At 50.1% G+C, this 16,275-nt stretch overlaps 3 non-coding genes across 3 annotated transcripts; 1 reads left to right on the top strand and 2 right to left on the bottom strand.

Moving 5' to 3' along the window:
* Nucleotides 1-3,994: 3,994 nt before the first annotated feature.
* TRNAF-GAA lies at nucleotides 3,995-4,067 on the bottom strand. Its single transcript has one exon. It is a non-coding gene; the product is annotated as a tRNA-Phe (tRNA).
* Nucleotides 4,068-5,122: 1,055 nt separating this feature from the next.
* TRNAS-UGA lies at nucleotides 5,123-5,204 on the bottom strand. The gene has a single exon. It is a non-coding gene; the product is annotated as a tRNA-Ser (tRNA).
* An 8,673-nt stretch (nucleotides 5,205-13,877) lies between these two features.
* TRNAS-GCU lies at nucleotides 13,878-13,959 on the top strand. Its single transcript has one exon. It is a non-coding gene; the product is annotated as a tRNA-Ser (tRNA).
* The last annotated feature ends 2,316 nt before the right edge of the window (nucleotides 13,960-16,275 follow it).

Below are 16,275 nucleotides of genomic sequence, written 5' to 3'. Positions count from 1 at the left end.
CCCCCCGCCCGGTCACTGCCCACCCCCATGTGGGGGCACCAGCACTGTGCCGGGTCGTGATGGGAAATTGTCCAAGCTGGCCCAGGAGAGACGTGTGTGTCCCTCTGTATGTGTGTGTGCATCTGTGACACTGTTTATATCAGTGTGTTGCTGGGCTAACCAGTAGGAAATGGCTTTGCAGGATTTTGTATCCTGCAGCAAGTGACACACACACACACACACACACACACACACACACACACACACACACACACTCACAAAGGGACTCACACAATCCCAAGAACACTCACACACAACACACCCAGAGGGGCATGCTAGCCCAACCCCCAAAGAGAGAAACAATCACACCCCCAGCCACACTCACAATCACACACCAGAATATTCGCAATTGTGCTCAGAGACACAACCGCACACAGTTCACTCCCACTCCTCCCAACACAAGGACCTCCTGCCCCACACAGTGTGTGCCGAGGCCTGTGGAACTCACTGCCACTGGACAGCTACCCATGAGAATGGACCTTTCCAGGAGACCAATAGACATGGCCGTGGCGACAGAGGGGGCTGGGCTCCCAGGGTCTGACCCGGGCTGAGACTGGTTCTGACCTAGAGGGGTCTATCCAGCAGGGGGCAGCGTGACCCACACACAAACCCACCAGAAGCGCCTTTCTGAACGGGTCTCCCAGGCCATCCCCCACCCTGCCCCGGGTTGGGTAACAAAGGGGCAGTACGGGACTCTGGGCCGTGTCACAACCCGGCCCCAGCCCCTCGCTCCCACACGCTGGCGAGTTGGGTAACTGCCGAGGGATTGCACAAGAGAGAGTCAGAGCCAGGGAGAGAACCCAGGAGTCCTGGCTCCCCCCCGACACACACTCTAACCACTGGCTCCCACTCCCCTCCCAGGGCTGGAGATAGAACCCAGGAATTCTGACCACCAACCCCGCTCTGACCACTAGACCCCACACTCCCCTTTTAGATTTTAGTCTCGCTGCCTCTTCTATCCACCCACCCCACCTGTCCATCCCTTTGCTGCAGGTTTCTGGGGTGTCACCGCTGCTCTGCGCTCCCCCAGTGCAGCCCAAGGCTTTTCCTCCCCCCAACCACACATCTTCACCCCCCTCGTGCTGGATCATCTGCTTGGCCCCCTGCCCCCTCTCAGGGTGCGCTGTGCGGCGTGGCTGGGGATTGTGCAATGGCCCAGCAGCAGGCAACACAGAACGGACACCACACACCCTGCCCTGCCTCACCTGAGCTGCTCTCCAGGTGCATCGGAGCCCAGCACCCAGCACCTTGGCACTCCTGCCCCACAGGGGGTGAGCTGCAGCCCCCGCCACACTGTGCAGAGGGGAGAAGGGTCAGACCAGCCAGCCCTTGTAAGATGGGGAAATCACCACCGGGGTCGACGGTATGGGGGCTGTGACATATAGAGAAACGGTTGTTGCGCAGAAAGAGGGCAGCAGAGCACACGCGCACACACACACACACACACAGACTTGCAAACATGCACAAACACATGCATGAATCCAGCCACACACACACTTGCTAATATACACAAACACCCGCACAAATCCAGCCAACATCAACACAACTGCTAACAGATGCAAACACATGCACAAATCCAGCCACATGAACACACACACTTGCACAGCCACAAACACAACCCCCAGAGCTGTAATAACACCCCCCCCCACAAAACCCTTACAGAAAACCACACATATACAAATACATGCAGAAATCAATCCATCCATCCATCCATACACACACACACACACACACTCCATCCCCATTCTGTGCACACACCTTGGGTCACTGCAACACTGAATACTTCAATTGGATGGGGGGCCCAGCACCATGGCTATTCCCTGCCCCCCAGGGCTCTCAGGGGGTGGATTGGGGGGGCACAATCCAGTGCCAGCCAAGGGGGGCGGGGTTAGAGGTGGAGATGAGGCCATGGTTTGTGCACCACTCGGTTCCTGGCACAGTCTCCTTTTAGGATTTGCATTTCTTGGTAGTTTTCACCTCATCACCACTTCCTGCCCAGCTCCCTCCTGCTGTGCAAGATGGTTTGGGGAGGGGGGGGAAGGGGGGGTGGGAAGAACCCAGGAGTCCTGGCTCCAGCCCCACCTGTGCTAAGCTACGAGACTCCACTCTAACCCCAGTGCTGGGACTGGAACCTAGGAGTCCTGACACCCATCTTCCTTTCCTCTAACCACTAGACCCCACTCCCCCCCTTTTGGGGAGCCAGGACTCCTGGGTTCTGGCCCCAACTCTGGGAGCAGAGTGGGGTCTAGTGGTTAGAGCAGGAGGAGCCAGGACTCCTGGGTTTTGCTCTCAGTGCTGCTGTGTGACACTGGGTCTGTTTCTCCTCCCACTTTTCGGGTGTGGAGCCTGTAAACTCTCTGGGGCATGGCATGTATCTTGCTGTGTCTGGGCAGCGCCTGGCCCAACGGGGGCCTTGATTCTGCCTTGTCAACGGCAGCGCAGAAAGCCCTAGTGCCAAAAGAAGATGTGGGGCGGGGGGGGGGGGAAGCTGGGCAAAAATCGGTCACACCAATAGGAAACCAGCCCAAGCAGTTTGTGACTTCACTTCCCAAAATTAGACACACACACACACACACACACACACAGAACCCTGCTCAAACAGCCCCCTTTGCCAGTGCACCACCTCACCTCGTCCAGGCAGGTCTAGGTGGGACGCTCCATGTGGGAGCGGTGATGGACGGCACCATCAAGGTAGGTTCTGCAGATGGTCCTCCAGGTATGGGCGTCTCGGCTCCAACTGGCACTGGGCTCACACTGGGCTGCGTTCAGTTCCTCTCTCTGGTGTGCACCCCGGCTCCACAAACGCCCCCGCCCCCTGCTCTTTCCTTCTGGTACTAAAAATATCCTCTTCCTTCGACCCAGAGAGACACACCCACGGTGCTGCTCAGCACACGGCTTCCCCCCACCTTCCCCCATTCCCAGGAGTGTGCAGGAAGGGAGTCATGATTGGGGAGAGCCCGTGTCCCGAGGGGAGGGTATGGGGGGGCTTGTCCCCTCCTCGCAGCATGGAAGTGCCAGTAGACACCTATGGATGGTCAACCCAAGCAGGGCCAGGACGGAAATGGGAGGACTGTGCCCCCAACATAGAGAATCGGGTGCAACCTTACTTAACGGGTCAGTCTGTCCTTTCTCTGACTCTCCCATTCCAGCTTCAACTAGCGCTTGTGGTTCATTCGTTCTTTTTCATTCCTTTCCTTCTCTAGCTTGCATGTTCTTGCTTTCTTTTTCCCCCTCTACCTTTCATGCTCTTCCTTTCTTTCCTTATTTTTCTAATTTTTTTCTCTCCCTTTATTTCTTTCTCTGCCTTTCACGTTCTTTTCTCTCTCTCTCTCTCTCTCTCTCTCACTCTCACTGGTTATTTTTTTCACTCGCTCTTTTTCCTCTCTCCTTCCAAGCCAAGTGTGTTCTCCTCGCACACAGATTTTGACAGGTTTTCCTCCTGATCAGCAAGTGGATTAAGCACGTCTTCAGTGGGGGCTTGGCATGGCAGGGAGCAGGCTGGCTGGGTGTCTTTGTGGCTGTCTGGTGGCCATGCATAGGCATGGTCCTGCCCTCCTCTGGCCCTGCCCTCAGTTGCTCTGTAGCTTGTAAGCCTTCACTTGGATCTGTCAGCACCAGCCGCCTCTGCTCTAGGTGCCCAGAGGAGGAGAGGTGTTGCTGGGTCACTTTTACAGATGGCCCCTTCCCTGGTACTGCCCTTGCTCAGCTGCGCAGAGGAGCTTCCATCCCCAATCCCTGCCTGTCACTGCCCAGCAGCCCTCTGGCACCATTCCTGCCATGTTGGGAAAGACAGCTCCCATCTCTTCTTGTTAAAGGTCAGGTGGGCCAACTAGGGGCAGAAGCCCATTCTCTGTTTTCTACTGCAGAACCCAAGCTCAGGGACTCACCTTGGGTGCAGGCACCGCTGTGCTCCCAGAAAACAAGGCACCACTGCACAAAGACCAAAGAAAGGGCCTGCCAAAGCCTGGGATTGAACCAGGGGCCTTTAGATCTTCAGTCTAACGCTCTCCCAACTGAGCTACTTCAGCAGCTGTATGGAAGTATTTTGGCCTGTTGCTTCTCTGTCTGGGATGTTTTTGTCAGCAGTTGCACACAAAAAGGACAGGAAAACCAATGGCTGCTCCACACCCCCACCGGAGGAACCCGACACCCTTAGCTGTGGTCAGTAAGAAGTGGCTGTTGGCTGACAGGGCCTGTCCCCGAGGAGCTGGAACAGCAGCTGCCGCCTCCCCCTTGGCTCCAGGCTGTGGGAAATGCTCATTGCCTGGCTGCATGGGCGGCTGCTGCTCCGTGCTCTGGAGAGCGTCTGTATTGCTCTGTCAACCCCCCGTCTTCACTGAGCCAGTCTGGTAAGGTCCCAAGTGTCCCCTCCGGCCTGGCAGCTGAGAGTCTGTGCAGACATCAGCCCCCCTGCCAGCCCCACAGGCAGCAGCAGCGCCAGCCCCCCAGCACCACAGGGGCACTCAATGTGCTTCCTGTAGGGAAATGGCTCCTTGGCGTCCAGCTGCTAGAGTGAGAGCCAGGGGAGAGCAGTGTCTGGCTCACCGTGGGGGAGAGAAGAGACCTGGTGAGTGCAGATCTCCCTCAGCCTCCCCCGCAAGGCTGGTCAGTTGTATTGTCACTGTGATAGTCAGTGCTTCCCTTCAGGGCCGGACCTAGAGGGGTCTGTGACAAAGCCCCCCTTTTCTCCCCAGGCCCTTCCCCCACTCCACCCCTTCCCCCAAGCCCCCACCCCTGTCCCATCTCTTCCAGTCCTGCACCTTCCTGCCCCATTCCTCTCCCTCCCCCACCTCTTCCTCTCCCTGCTCCTCCCCCTCCCCGCCCAGCGCCTCCTGCACCCCACTGAACAGCTGGTCACTGGCAAGTGGGAGGCGCTGAAGGGGAAGAGAAAGAGCTTGTCAGCAAGGCTTCAGGCACTGAGAGTTTGCCTGACCCCTCAGGGACACAGGGTGAGGTGGTGTCCCAGGGATCTCTATGAAAGGAGCAGAACAGAATTTACTTGGGGTGGGGAGAGAATTGAGAGTGTCTCAGGGGGTTGTACAGAGGTATTGCCCGGGTGAGGGACTGGCTAAAACACAGGCCTCGCTGTGAACAGGATTTGAACCTGCGCAGGGGAACCCTATTGGATTTCAACTCCAACGCCTTAACCACTCGGCCATCACAGCCGTGAGCACAAAACTGCCCCAATGCCAGAGAAACTGGTAAAGAATCACAATGCCCAGGTGTGAAGTCATCTGAACTACAGGATTCCCACCGCAAACCTGGCTCCCAAAGCACAGGGGGGATTTGGGGTTTATTCTCTTTGCTTAGCCATGTGCAGTCGCTCATGCTCCAATACGTCTGTTAGTCTATAAGGTGCCACAGGACTCTTTGCTGCTTTTACAGATCCAGACTAACACGGCCCCTCTGATACTCCTAGTGACACTCTCCAATGGATCCCCGTCCTCCACCCACCGTGAGGTAGGTAGGAGCGGATCATCATTATCCCTACTTGAAAGAGGGAGAAGCTAAGGCTGAGAAAGGAGAATTAACTTGTCTTAGGTCACACAGCCAGCCAGTGGCAGAGTTGGGAATAGGATCCAAGAGCCCTGATTTTCAAACTAACCATCAGACCTTGAATTTCACACATTGAATGACCTGAATAAAGTGCTCTCGGATGAGCTCCAGACCAACAACAGTGCACAGTAATTATTCAGCAAGTATTTGAGGAGAACTGCAATGTTAGAGAGAATCATAAACTGCTCAGAGACCATTAATGAAGAGAAGCAGCAAAATTTGTCAAACGTATGACTGGTTCTGACTTATTTCCTTGGTCTTAAAAGAGAACAAGGACCTGAGTCTCCTCCCTGTCAATAACCCCCTGCTCAGCCAATCAGGGTACAGACTGAGGACGGGAGGCTGAGGGTTCTCACCAGAGAGCCCAAAGGATGGCCCAGGTCACTGGTGGGGATCACTGCCCGAGCACTATTTCAGCCCCACATTTTTGGGTGGACCTCCCACAGTGGGAGCTGCAGAGCACTCCCCTGCAACACACACACACACACACACACAGACACACACAGCCCTCCTGGTGTTGGGAGGGGAACAGATGAAAGGACAAAAGAAGCAAGAGACAAAGAGAAAGGAGGAAGGGATGGATGGAGGAAAAGGTGAAACAAAAAGGATAAACCCTAATGACCACAGTGATTCTATGGGACAAAATCCCAGGTGCGAAATAAAATTCTGCCTCCTTAAGTTCGTGTTTTCCATGCCTACAATTCAACTGTCACCAGATGGATCAGACTGAACAGGTTTCAAACCTCGAGGAGGCTCTTACCTTCTAAACTGGGACGTCTGTTTTCTAGTAAAATCACTAAAAGGGAAGGAGAAATCTCGAAAGAGGTTCCTCCTGGCGCTCACGTACGTGAACCCGAATACTCTCTCAGTCCTCAAAGAGAGACCTGGAGAAGGAGACTTGCTGAAGCAAAGCCACAGGGGTCTCTGAGGTTTCCTGGCCCCTCACCGCTGTCCTGCCTGCCTGATGTCAGCATCTCTCTGTGAGGTCACCACCTCCCCACCACTTTTGACCAATAGTCTGAGGTCCTGCTGTTGTGTATTTGGTTGTCATGGTTTTTGTTGCTATGGCAACTGAGTTAGATTATTATGGGTTAGCTCAACCGGTTTCAACCGGCTGAGTGAGCTCTCTGTGTCTGTAAATAAAATGGAGGTTTTGGTTAGCTGCCTGCTCTCTGGCCTCAAGTGATTGTTTCCTACACTGGCTGCCCCAAGGATATAACAAGTGGCGACGAGGGTGGGATCCTGGTGCTGCTCCAGTAACAGAAGGAAGTAGAAGTCAAGGTAAAGAACAAACAAACAAAAAAAGCTGCTTGTTTGCACTGACTGTGAAAGTGAAACTAAAAATCATGGCTACTCTGACCAGGCCCCTGGAGCCTTTTGATGAGAATACAGAGCAGTGGCATGTGTATACTGAGTGTTTTGAGCTTTTTGGTATTGCAAATGACATTACAGAAGCGAAGAAGGTGCCAATATTCTTAACTATTGTAGGGGCTAAAACCTACTCTCTGCTACGCAGCTTACTGCACCCTGTTAAGCCTGAGACTAAATCTTACAGTGACATTGTGGAAATCCTGGGGTCTCATTTCTCCCCAAAACCACTGGTAATTGCTGAAAGATATAGGTTCCACAAAAGAGACCAAAAGGAAGATGAAACAGTTGTACAATTTGTAGCCATTTAAAAAAAGCTAGCAGAACACTGTGAATTTAAAGAGATGTTAAATGATGCCCTGCGTGACAGGTTAGTGTGTGGCCTCTGCAGTGAAGCTATACGGAAGCGCCTACTGACATAGGCTCAGCTTACATTACAGAAGGCTGTTGATATTGCTGTCTCCATGGAACTGGCTACAAAGGAGGCACAATACATCGGTGCATCCCCTAGGGTGCATAAAGTGTCACAAGAACTGACCCACAAAACGGTGCAGAGTCAAGAATGTTACCGCTGTGGTAAGCTGGGTCACCAGGCATCAGAATGCTGGTGTAAGGACCTGGTGTGTCGACACTGTGGCAAAAAGGGACACATTGAGTATGCCTGTAAACAAAAGAAAAAGAGGCCTGTGGTCTGGCCGACAAAAAGAGGAACCTTGCATACCCTAGAGCAGACCCAGGATGATCAAGCAACAAAGAATCCCTGTGCACTTTATAGATAACAGACGTTTTTTTGCAGCATGAGCTTTGGTGAAATGCTTCTTTTTTTCAGAGAGAGACTGCATCTGAAGAAGTGGGTATTCACCACACTCTCATGCTACGTCTGTTATTCTATCTGGTGCACTACAGATTCTTGTTGCTTACAGATCAGACTAACACGGCTACCCCTCTGCAGGATGATCAAGGTGACACCTCCTCACAAGAGGAAGTGCCACTGCATGTTTTGTCTTTGGCAGCGGGCTCACATGAATACTGGGTAACCCCTTTATTGGAGGGCAAACCTATACGCATGGAACTAGACACCGGTGCAGCTATCTCGCTGGTTCCTGAGACTGTGTATAAGGAAAAGCTACAGCATCTTCCGCTTAAGGCAACAAAAACTGTTCTGAAGACGTATACAGGTGAAGCTGTGCCCATGTTGGGCACTATTGATGTTAAAGTGGAGCTCAATGGACAGGCAGCTAAATTGCCACTGTTTGTGGTGAGAGGTGACTACCCAGCCTTAATGGGTAGGTCTTGGCTTGGGAAGATTCCACTGAACTGGGCAGAAGTGCACCGGATGAGTAAAGAAGAAACCAGTCTAACCCCTATTCTAAGGAAACATGCTGCTGTTTTTGGAGATGATTTGGGAAGTATGAAGGGAATCACTGTGACATTGAACATTAAACCTGACAGTCCACCAAAATATCTGAAAGCCCGAACTGTGCCATATGCCATCAGGCCAAAAGTTGAAGCAGACCTGGAGCACCTGGTCACCAATGGAGTCCTAATACCAGTTACCCATAGCTCATGGGCCACTCCTATCGTTCCAATAGTGAAGAAAGATGGCTCTCTCCGGATTTGCGGTGATTTTAAAGTCACTGTCAACCCAGTGTTGTGTGCAGAGCAATACCCGCTTCCCTGCATCGATGACCTCTTCGCAGGCCTGGCTGGGGGACAAAAGTTCAGTAAGATTGATCTGAGTCAAGCATATTTACAGATGCACGTCGATGAAAAGTCCCAAGAGCTGTTGACTATTGTGACTCATAAGGGGCTTTATCGATACTGTCGCCTACCCTTCGGAATAACATCTGCTCCCGCCCTGTTCCAGAGGGCTATGGACCAGATCTTGTGTGGCTTGTCAGGAGTTCAGTGCTATCTGGATGATATCCTGGTCACTGGAAGAAATGAAGAGGATCACTTAAAGAATTTAGAGGCTACCCTACAAAGACTGGAAGAGTATGGCCTACGAGTTCGCAAAGACAAGTGTGAATTCTTCAAGCCCTCTGTTGAATATTTGGGACACATCATTGATTCTGCAGGTCTTCATAAGGCCCCTGCAAAAGTTAAAGCTATTGTGGAGGCTCCCCCACCTCGAAATGTAAGCCAGCTGCGCTCATTTCTAGGACTCCTGAACTATTATGGAAAGTTCATCTCACAGTTAGCCACACTGCTAAAACCACTTCATGAGCTCCTTGGGCAGAACAAGGCCTGGAAGTGGACTGAAGCCTGTGATGTTGCGTTTAACAAAGCTAAGGATGCATTGCTAAATTCTGAAGTTCTAACGCACTTTGATCCATCCTTACCACTGCAATTGGCCTGTGATGCCTCCCCTTATGGAGTGGGAGCAGTCGTGTCACATATTATGCCTTCAGGAGAAGAGAGACCTATTGCTTTTGCTTCACGCACTCTAAGCAAAGCAGAAACTAACTACGCCCAAATCGAACGTGAGGCATTAGGAATTGTTTTTGGAATTCGGAAGTTTCATCAGTACCTGTTTGGGCGAAAATTTACTCTTCTCACAGACCATCGACCTCTGACATCAATTTTTGGACCCTACACAGGCATTCCCCCATTAGCTGCTAGTCGTATGCAACGTTGGGCATTGTTACTTTCAGCACACATATGAAATCAAATATCGGAAATCCACTCTGCACGGCAATGCAGATGGCCTCTCAAGGTTGCCTTTGCCGGTCAAACACCAAGATAGTGCCCAAAAGGAAATCTTCTACTTTGAACAGGTAGAGAATACACCCATCACTGCTACTCAGATAAAGAAGGCAACTTGCGTTGACCCAGTATTGTCCCACGTTATGGACCTGGTGATGCATGGAAAATCTCGACAAACCTCTCCGGTCTCATCCGACCTTGTTCCCTACATGTCCAAGCGGACGGAGTTATCGGTCCAATCTGGTTGTTTGTTGTGGGGGAGACGTGTCATTATTCCACCACCACTGAGATCACAGATGTTAGAACAGTTACATTCCGGTCACTGTGGAATAGTGCGCATGAAGGAAATTGCACGAAGCTATTTTTGGTGGCCTGGACTGGACAGCGCTATTGAAGAGAAGGCAAAAGCTTGTATGTCATGTCAGGGTGTGAGGAATGCACCCCAGTGGGCACCCTTACACCCATGGGACTGGCCTGAAAACCCGTGGCAACGTATTCACGTTGACTTTGCTGGCCCCCTTGAAGGAAGCATGTTCTTGGTGGCAATAGATGCCCATTCTAAATGGCCAGAAGTCTCTATAATGCAGTCCACTTCTGCAGAGAGTACTATCCAAAAACTACGAGGACTCTTTAGTCGTTTTGGTCTGCCAGAACAACTTGTGAGCGACAACGGACCGCAGTTCGTTTCTCAGGAGTTTCAAAATTTTATGAAGGCAAATGGGATACACCACATCACGTCAGCACCATATCATCCGTCCACCAACGGATTAGCTGAAAGATTTGTGCAGACAATGAAAAACGCTTTGAAATCAGCAAGGGTACAACACTCCATTCAAAAGCGTCTGGATACCTTTTTACTTTCCTACAGAAACACACCTCATGCTACGACCCACGCATCTCCGGCCTTTCTAATGATGGGACGACAGCTGCGCACTTGCTTTGATCTGCTGAAACCTTCTGAACCCCGACAAATTGTGCAACATCAGCAGCAATATCAAGTCATCAGACGGGCACCCAGAGCAAAAGACCGAACCTTTAGCCCGGGACAGCCAGTTTTGGCTCGGAATTATACTTCCAGAGCTAAATGGGTTCCGGCCACAGTCATCACTCAAACAGGACCTGTTTCCTACACAGTCCGGACTGCAGAGAATCTTACCTGGCGGCGACATGTAGATCAGCTGTTGCCAGGTCATGCCAGTCCTCAGGACACATCTGCAGTTGAGGGGTCTGACTTCACCTCTTCTGGTGAGGGACCGAATCACGAGTCACCTGTTTCTGACTGTTCTCCTCCATTACTGCCGGCGGCTGAGATACCCCTTTGCCCAGCACGAGCTGATACTACCTCCTCACCTGTTCGTGCTGCGGACCCTGAGCCCCTAGTGCTTTCGGGTGCAATAACACCAGAAGTTCGCCGTAATCCACCTAGAGACAGAAGGCCTCCTCATCGGCTGGATCTTTAGCTAGGGCGAACCCACGGTTATGGGGCAAAATAATCCCCAGGGTTTAGCTGGGAATGGAGGCAGTCTACCCTCCTTCTCTAGTCTAGTGTGTGTTTTATTTAGGGGATGTTCTTATTAGGGGGGGGAGGAATATGTTGTGTATTTGGTTGTCATGGTTTTTGTTGCTATGGCAACTGAGTTAGATTATTATGGGTTAGCTCAACCGGTTTCAACTGGCTGAGTGAGCTCTCTGTGTCTGTAAATAAAATGGAGGTTTTGGTTAGCTGCCTGCTCTCTGGCCTCAAGTGATTGTTTCCTACACCGGCTGCCCCAAGGATTTAACAACTGCAAAAAGCCTTTGTGATGTCACTGCCACACCCCTCCCTTGCTGTGCTAATGTCCTGCCCCTGGCCAGGCACTTTGGAGGTTTGAGCTACTCCCTGTGGATCACCCCACTCAAGGAGCGTTCGTTCTAGGCAGCAAGCCGGCTAGACAGGAAAACATCAGACGCTGCTCCCAATGCTACACTCAGTTTTTCAGAAATTAGTCGACTTGATGGCCAGAAGAGACCATTAGGGCATCTAATCTGACCCCCTGCATATCACAGGCCTCCTGTATGACACAAGAGCTACTTTGGGGCAAACACATTCCAGAAAGGCATCTAGTCTTCATTAAATGACATCAGGAGATGGCAAATCGACCTCTTTCCTTGGTAACTTGTTCCTGTGGTGAATCATCCTCGCTGTTGAATATTTGCATCTTATTTGTAATATGAATTTGTCTTTTTTCACCGTCCAGCCACTGGGTCTTGTTATGCCTTTCTCTGCTAGATTCAAGAGCCCTTTCATATCCAATCTTTTCTCTCCATTAAGGCCCTCAACACTTCAATGAAGTCACCTTTCAATCTTCTTTTGATAAGCTAAACAGGTTGAGCTTGTTCAATAGCTCACTAGAAGGCATTTTTCTCCAGCCCTCAGAACATTTATTGGCTCTGTTGGTGTCACTAGGCCTAAGTAAACCAAAGTTGTGACTACAGGCCTGAGTGAACCAGAGGTCTTCCATGCTGTGAACTTTAACCAGCCTAAGATGCTAACAGACAGCAAGCAAAATGTGTAACTGTCAGCTGTCTCAGCTTGCAAATGCAGGAGTTTAAAACAGCAGAAGCGGTGGGGAGGAGGGGGAGAGGGGGGAGGAAAATCTGTATGCGTTTGTGCTGTGAAGGCCATAGATAAGCATGCGAATGAGAACTTTTCTAACACGCTGAAATGTAATGTTTAAAGTAACTGCTGTTGGGAAGGGAGGGGTGAGGGGGAAAACCAAACAAAAGGCTTACACAAACAAGTGGGGTATAAATGCTGGGACCCTGCCTGCGCACGGGTGTGCAGGATTTGAGATGCTTTTTCTCCCTGGCACCTTATTTGGGCTCAAATAAACCTGGTTTTGCTTCTCCACCCTAGTGTGCCAATTAGTGCTACGCACACCGGGCAATGAACCCTGCTGTTGCTCCGCCTCAGGCTCTTTGAGCTGGCAACAGCTCTTTGGTTATCAGACTCCTAAACTGCAGCTGGATGTCACTCTTGTTCTTCTGCACAGCACAGCTCCTGGAGAAGAGGGATCTGCAAATGTACATTCATATGATACCTTTGTTTAATTGATGAAAACATAAATTGACACTTTGAGGACTGAAACTGATTTCAGCTGATAGACAGCTTTGCTAGGTATTTATGCATTTGGACAGTGAAATGTTGAGTGTTTACATCCATATCAAGCAACCCTGTACAGTGGAGCTCCTGAACAGAATGGAGAATGAAAATGAAAATGTTTTCCTTTTTTTTAAAAAAAGAAAGAAGGTTATAAGAAAACACTGGGGGTTGAATCAAGGACCACTTGATCTGCAATCAAGCACTTTACCACTCAGCTATACTCCCATGATAGCAAAAGCATGGACTCATGATCTCCAGGACTTTGAAGGACAGACCCTCCTTCATCGAGGTCCTTTGCCATTCCCAGGCTACAGATGGTTTTAAAAATGGGGTTTGATTAAACTTGTTAAATGTGGTAAACACCACAGCTTGCACACCCACTGATATAGCTTCTCCCACTGACATACCTGCCATCTCTTGGGGAAGTGGATTAACTGCACCCACAGGAAAACTCTCTCCCTTTAGCATAGAGCAGTGGTTCTCAAACTGTGAGTCAGGACCCCAAAGTGGGTCATAACCCTGTTTTAATGGGGTCACCAGGGCTGGCATTAGACTTCTTGGGGCCTGGGGCTGAAGCCAAAAGTCTGAGCTCCACCACCCAGGGCTGAATCCCTCAAGCTCTGGTTTTGCCCTCCCCCAACTGGATAAGAGGGCACAGTGTGAAATGTTTGGGGACCACTGGTTTAGGGTGACGTTCTCAATCACTTCTATGAAGTCCAATAAAAGCTATTCCTCACCCACCTACCCCTCCATCAGGACCGACTAGGTATGTTCTGCTGCCCTTCACTCATGCAGGAAGGATAATAACATTTCATTCCACTCAATCCTAAAGTGATTTGTAACCTGCCACCAGCCAAAACTGGTCATTTTTGGGAAAGTGGCCCCATCATGCTGCATATCTAGGCAGAGTAGGTTTGTCTATGCAAACATCGTCTGTTCCTGAAGTCACTAGATGTGAGGAGGGAGCTCATTCAGCCCCTGCTTCCGCTTAGTATTTAAAAATGCCTTATTGCCCCTGTCTCTGCTGACCTTAGATTTCTCCTCCTGTCCTTTTTTTTACAGTTCTGATGAGGTGGCCGAGTGGTTAAGGTGATGGACTGCTAATCCATTGTGCTCTGCACGCGTGGGTTCAAATCCCATCCTCATCGGATGCATTTAGTCTTCACCCATCCTTTATAGACAACCATCTCCCCATTTGGTATAATGACAGATCAAACAATGGTACTTCTTGCAAACAGAAACTCAGAACGCCCTTACTTTAAATAAAATGTCTAAATCCCAGATTTCTAAAAAAAAAAAAAAAAATTCTCTAGTTCTGTATTTCTTAGTTTTTATCTCAAAAGGGAACATCCTCCTCATCTCCCTCAACCACCCTGGCACCTCCCCAAATTATTAAAATACCCTCAACCCGAGCAAGGCCAGAGCAGTGAACCAGAGCTAGTGTCTAGACCAAGCTGTTCTGAAGGAGGCAACTCAAACATTTCCTCCCTGCTTCCCTTGGCAAGGTCTGACTGAGAAAACAAAATTCCGCAGACTGAAAATTTTCTGCTGAAACACCCATACTAGTCTGTTTGGGGACGTTGATTTGAATCTATTATTATTATTCTCTTCTGATTCATCTCAGTTCAGTGTTTGTCCTCCAGATGTGTTTACAGGTATTGAGGTGTGGGGGAGAGAGGCCAAGTCATGATGTCTCTTCCTCCCTTTCATAGTTTCTTCCAACTTGCTAGGAAGCTCCTTTGCTACCATGTGACTCAAGCAGTGTCCATTGTCGCTGTGCTATCTCAGAGAAGCCTGCATTGTACACGGTTCCTGGGATAGTCCTTGGGAGTGTGGATCCCTTCAATGGGCCAGCAGCGAGTCTGGCTCCTCCCTTGTCACACCTGAAAGGCTGGTGGGGGGCATTTCCCAACCTCATAACATATCTCAGTAACACACACAGAGCAAAACTTCATAACTTCCCAACCAATGCGAGCACACACAATCCAACACGATATTAATGTTCAACAGATCAAGACTTTTGAAATGACACCTCACCAGGCAGACTTTGTACAAACCATCTCATCATTATATGAGAGTGGTGAATATGGGGCTTCCAGGTGCTGCTTTGAGCACAGCATGCCACACCTGGGCTGACACTGCAATGGAGACGTACCCTTAGAATCCATCTCTCCTGGGATAAAGATGGCAGCAGGGCTGGCCTGGGTCATCTGACTTGGGCTCCTGGAGCTAAAGCTGAGGGGCTAAAAACTGTGGTGCAGATATTTGTGTTCACGCTGAAGCCTGGGTTCAGAAACCCTCACCCCTCATGGGGCCTCAGAGATTGGGCTCAAGCCCATATGTCTGCACTGTAATTTTATAGAGGTTGGGAGGGAGTTTAGCAAGTGGAAATGGTAAAACCACATTGAGGGAACTGGACCACTGACCTATCAGCTCTTAACACCCAAACTTTCAGTAACTCTATCATCAGTGCCTGTGAGTGTAATTTAAGCCATAGGTCCATCTAGCTCTGAATCTTGTCTTCTGACAGTAGCCAATACCAGGTGCCCCAAAAGCCACTCCTCAAGGTACCACTAGGAGTTGAAACCAGAATCTTTTGTTTACAGGACAGGTGCTTTAATCAGCTAAACTATGACACCTGTGGTTATTTAAGCCATTGTGTCTGCCCACACCTGAATCTCTGCCAATCCCCACTGGGCCCTGACAAGCTTTGCTCATGTTTGGATTCTGTAAAGCAGAGGAGTAGGTGAAGTTTTGGTCCCAAGGTGTGTGTGTGATTCTTTGGACAGGTCTACACTACAAAATTAGGTTGGAGTAATTACATTACTTAGGCTGACAATGCAGTTATATTAACCTAATTCCAGTGTAAATAGCAGCTCAGCTGTCAGAACTTTCTGGAGCTATGAAAGGGGAGGGACCCAACCTCTGTAACAGGAATGCAGGGCAGGTGATTTCACGGCAGGCATGGTGGGATACTTGTGGAGGCCAGTTATGGTGATATAATGACCAGCAGCATTTAGACTGACAATTTGTCACTTTGAGTTTGCTGCAAAAAGCTCTAGACCTCTTGTCAAGGTGGTTTTATTTTGTCACCAAAAGAGGGAAGTTTTGTCACCAGACATGGCATTGCAGTGTGTGCACCAGCCACAAGCTGCTGACCGAGGGACTGTTGTGTGTTTTTCACACACCTGAGCAATATAATGATGCTGAAATAACTTTGTAGTGCAGACCTGCCCCCACCACACACACACACACACACACACACACACACACACACACACACAGCTTGCAAGGAAAACCTCACCTGCTCCTCTGCTTTGCAGAATCCAAACACAAGCAAAGTTTGTCAGTCCCCAGTGGGGATGGCAGGGAGTCCAGTGTGGGCAGACACGGTAGTTTAGCCACAGGTAGGCACCATGGCTTAGCTGCCTAAAGTGCCTGTCTTGTAAACAGGAAATCCTGGG

This window comes from Mauremys reevesii, linkage group 23 (genome assembly GCF_016161935.1).
Source record: "Mauremys reevesii isolate NIE-2019 linkage group 23, ASM1616193v1, whole genome shotgun sequence".
In the NCBI taxonomy this organism is placed as follows: domain Eukaryota; kingdom Metazoa; phylum Chordata; order Testudines; family Geoemydidae; genus Mauremys; species Mauremys reevesii.
The sequence above is the reverse complement of the archived record's forward strand: the minus strand, read 5'-3'. Positions and strand labels throughout refer to the sequence as shown.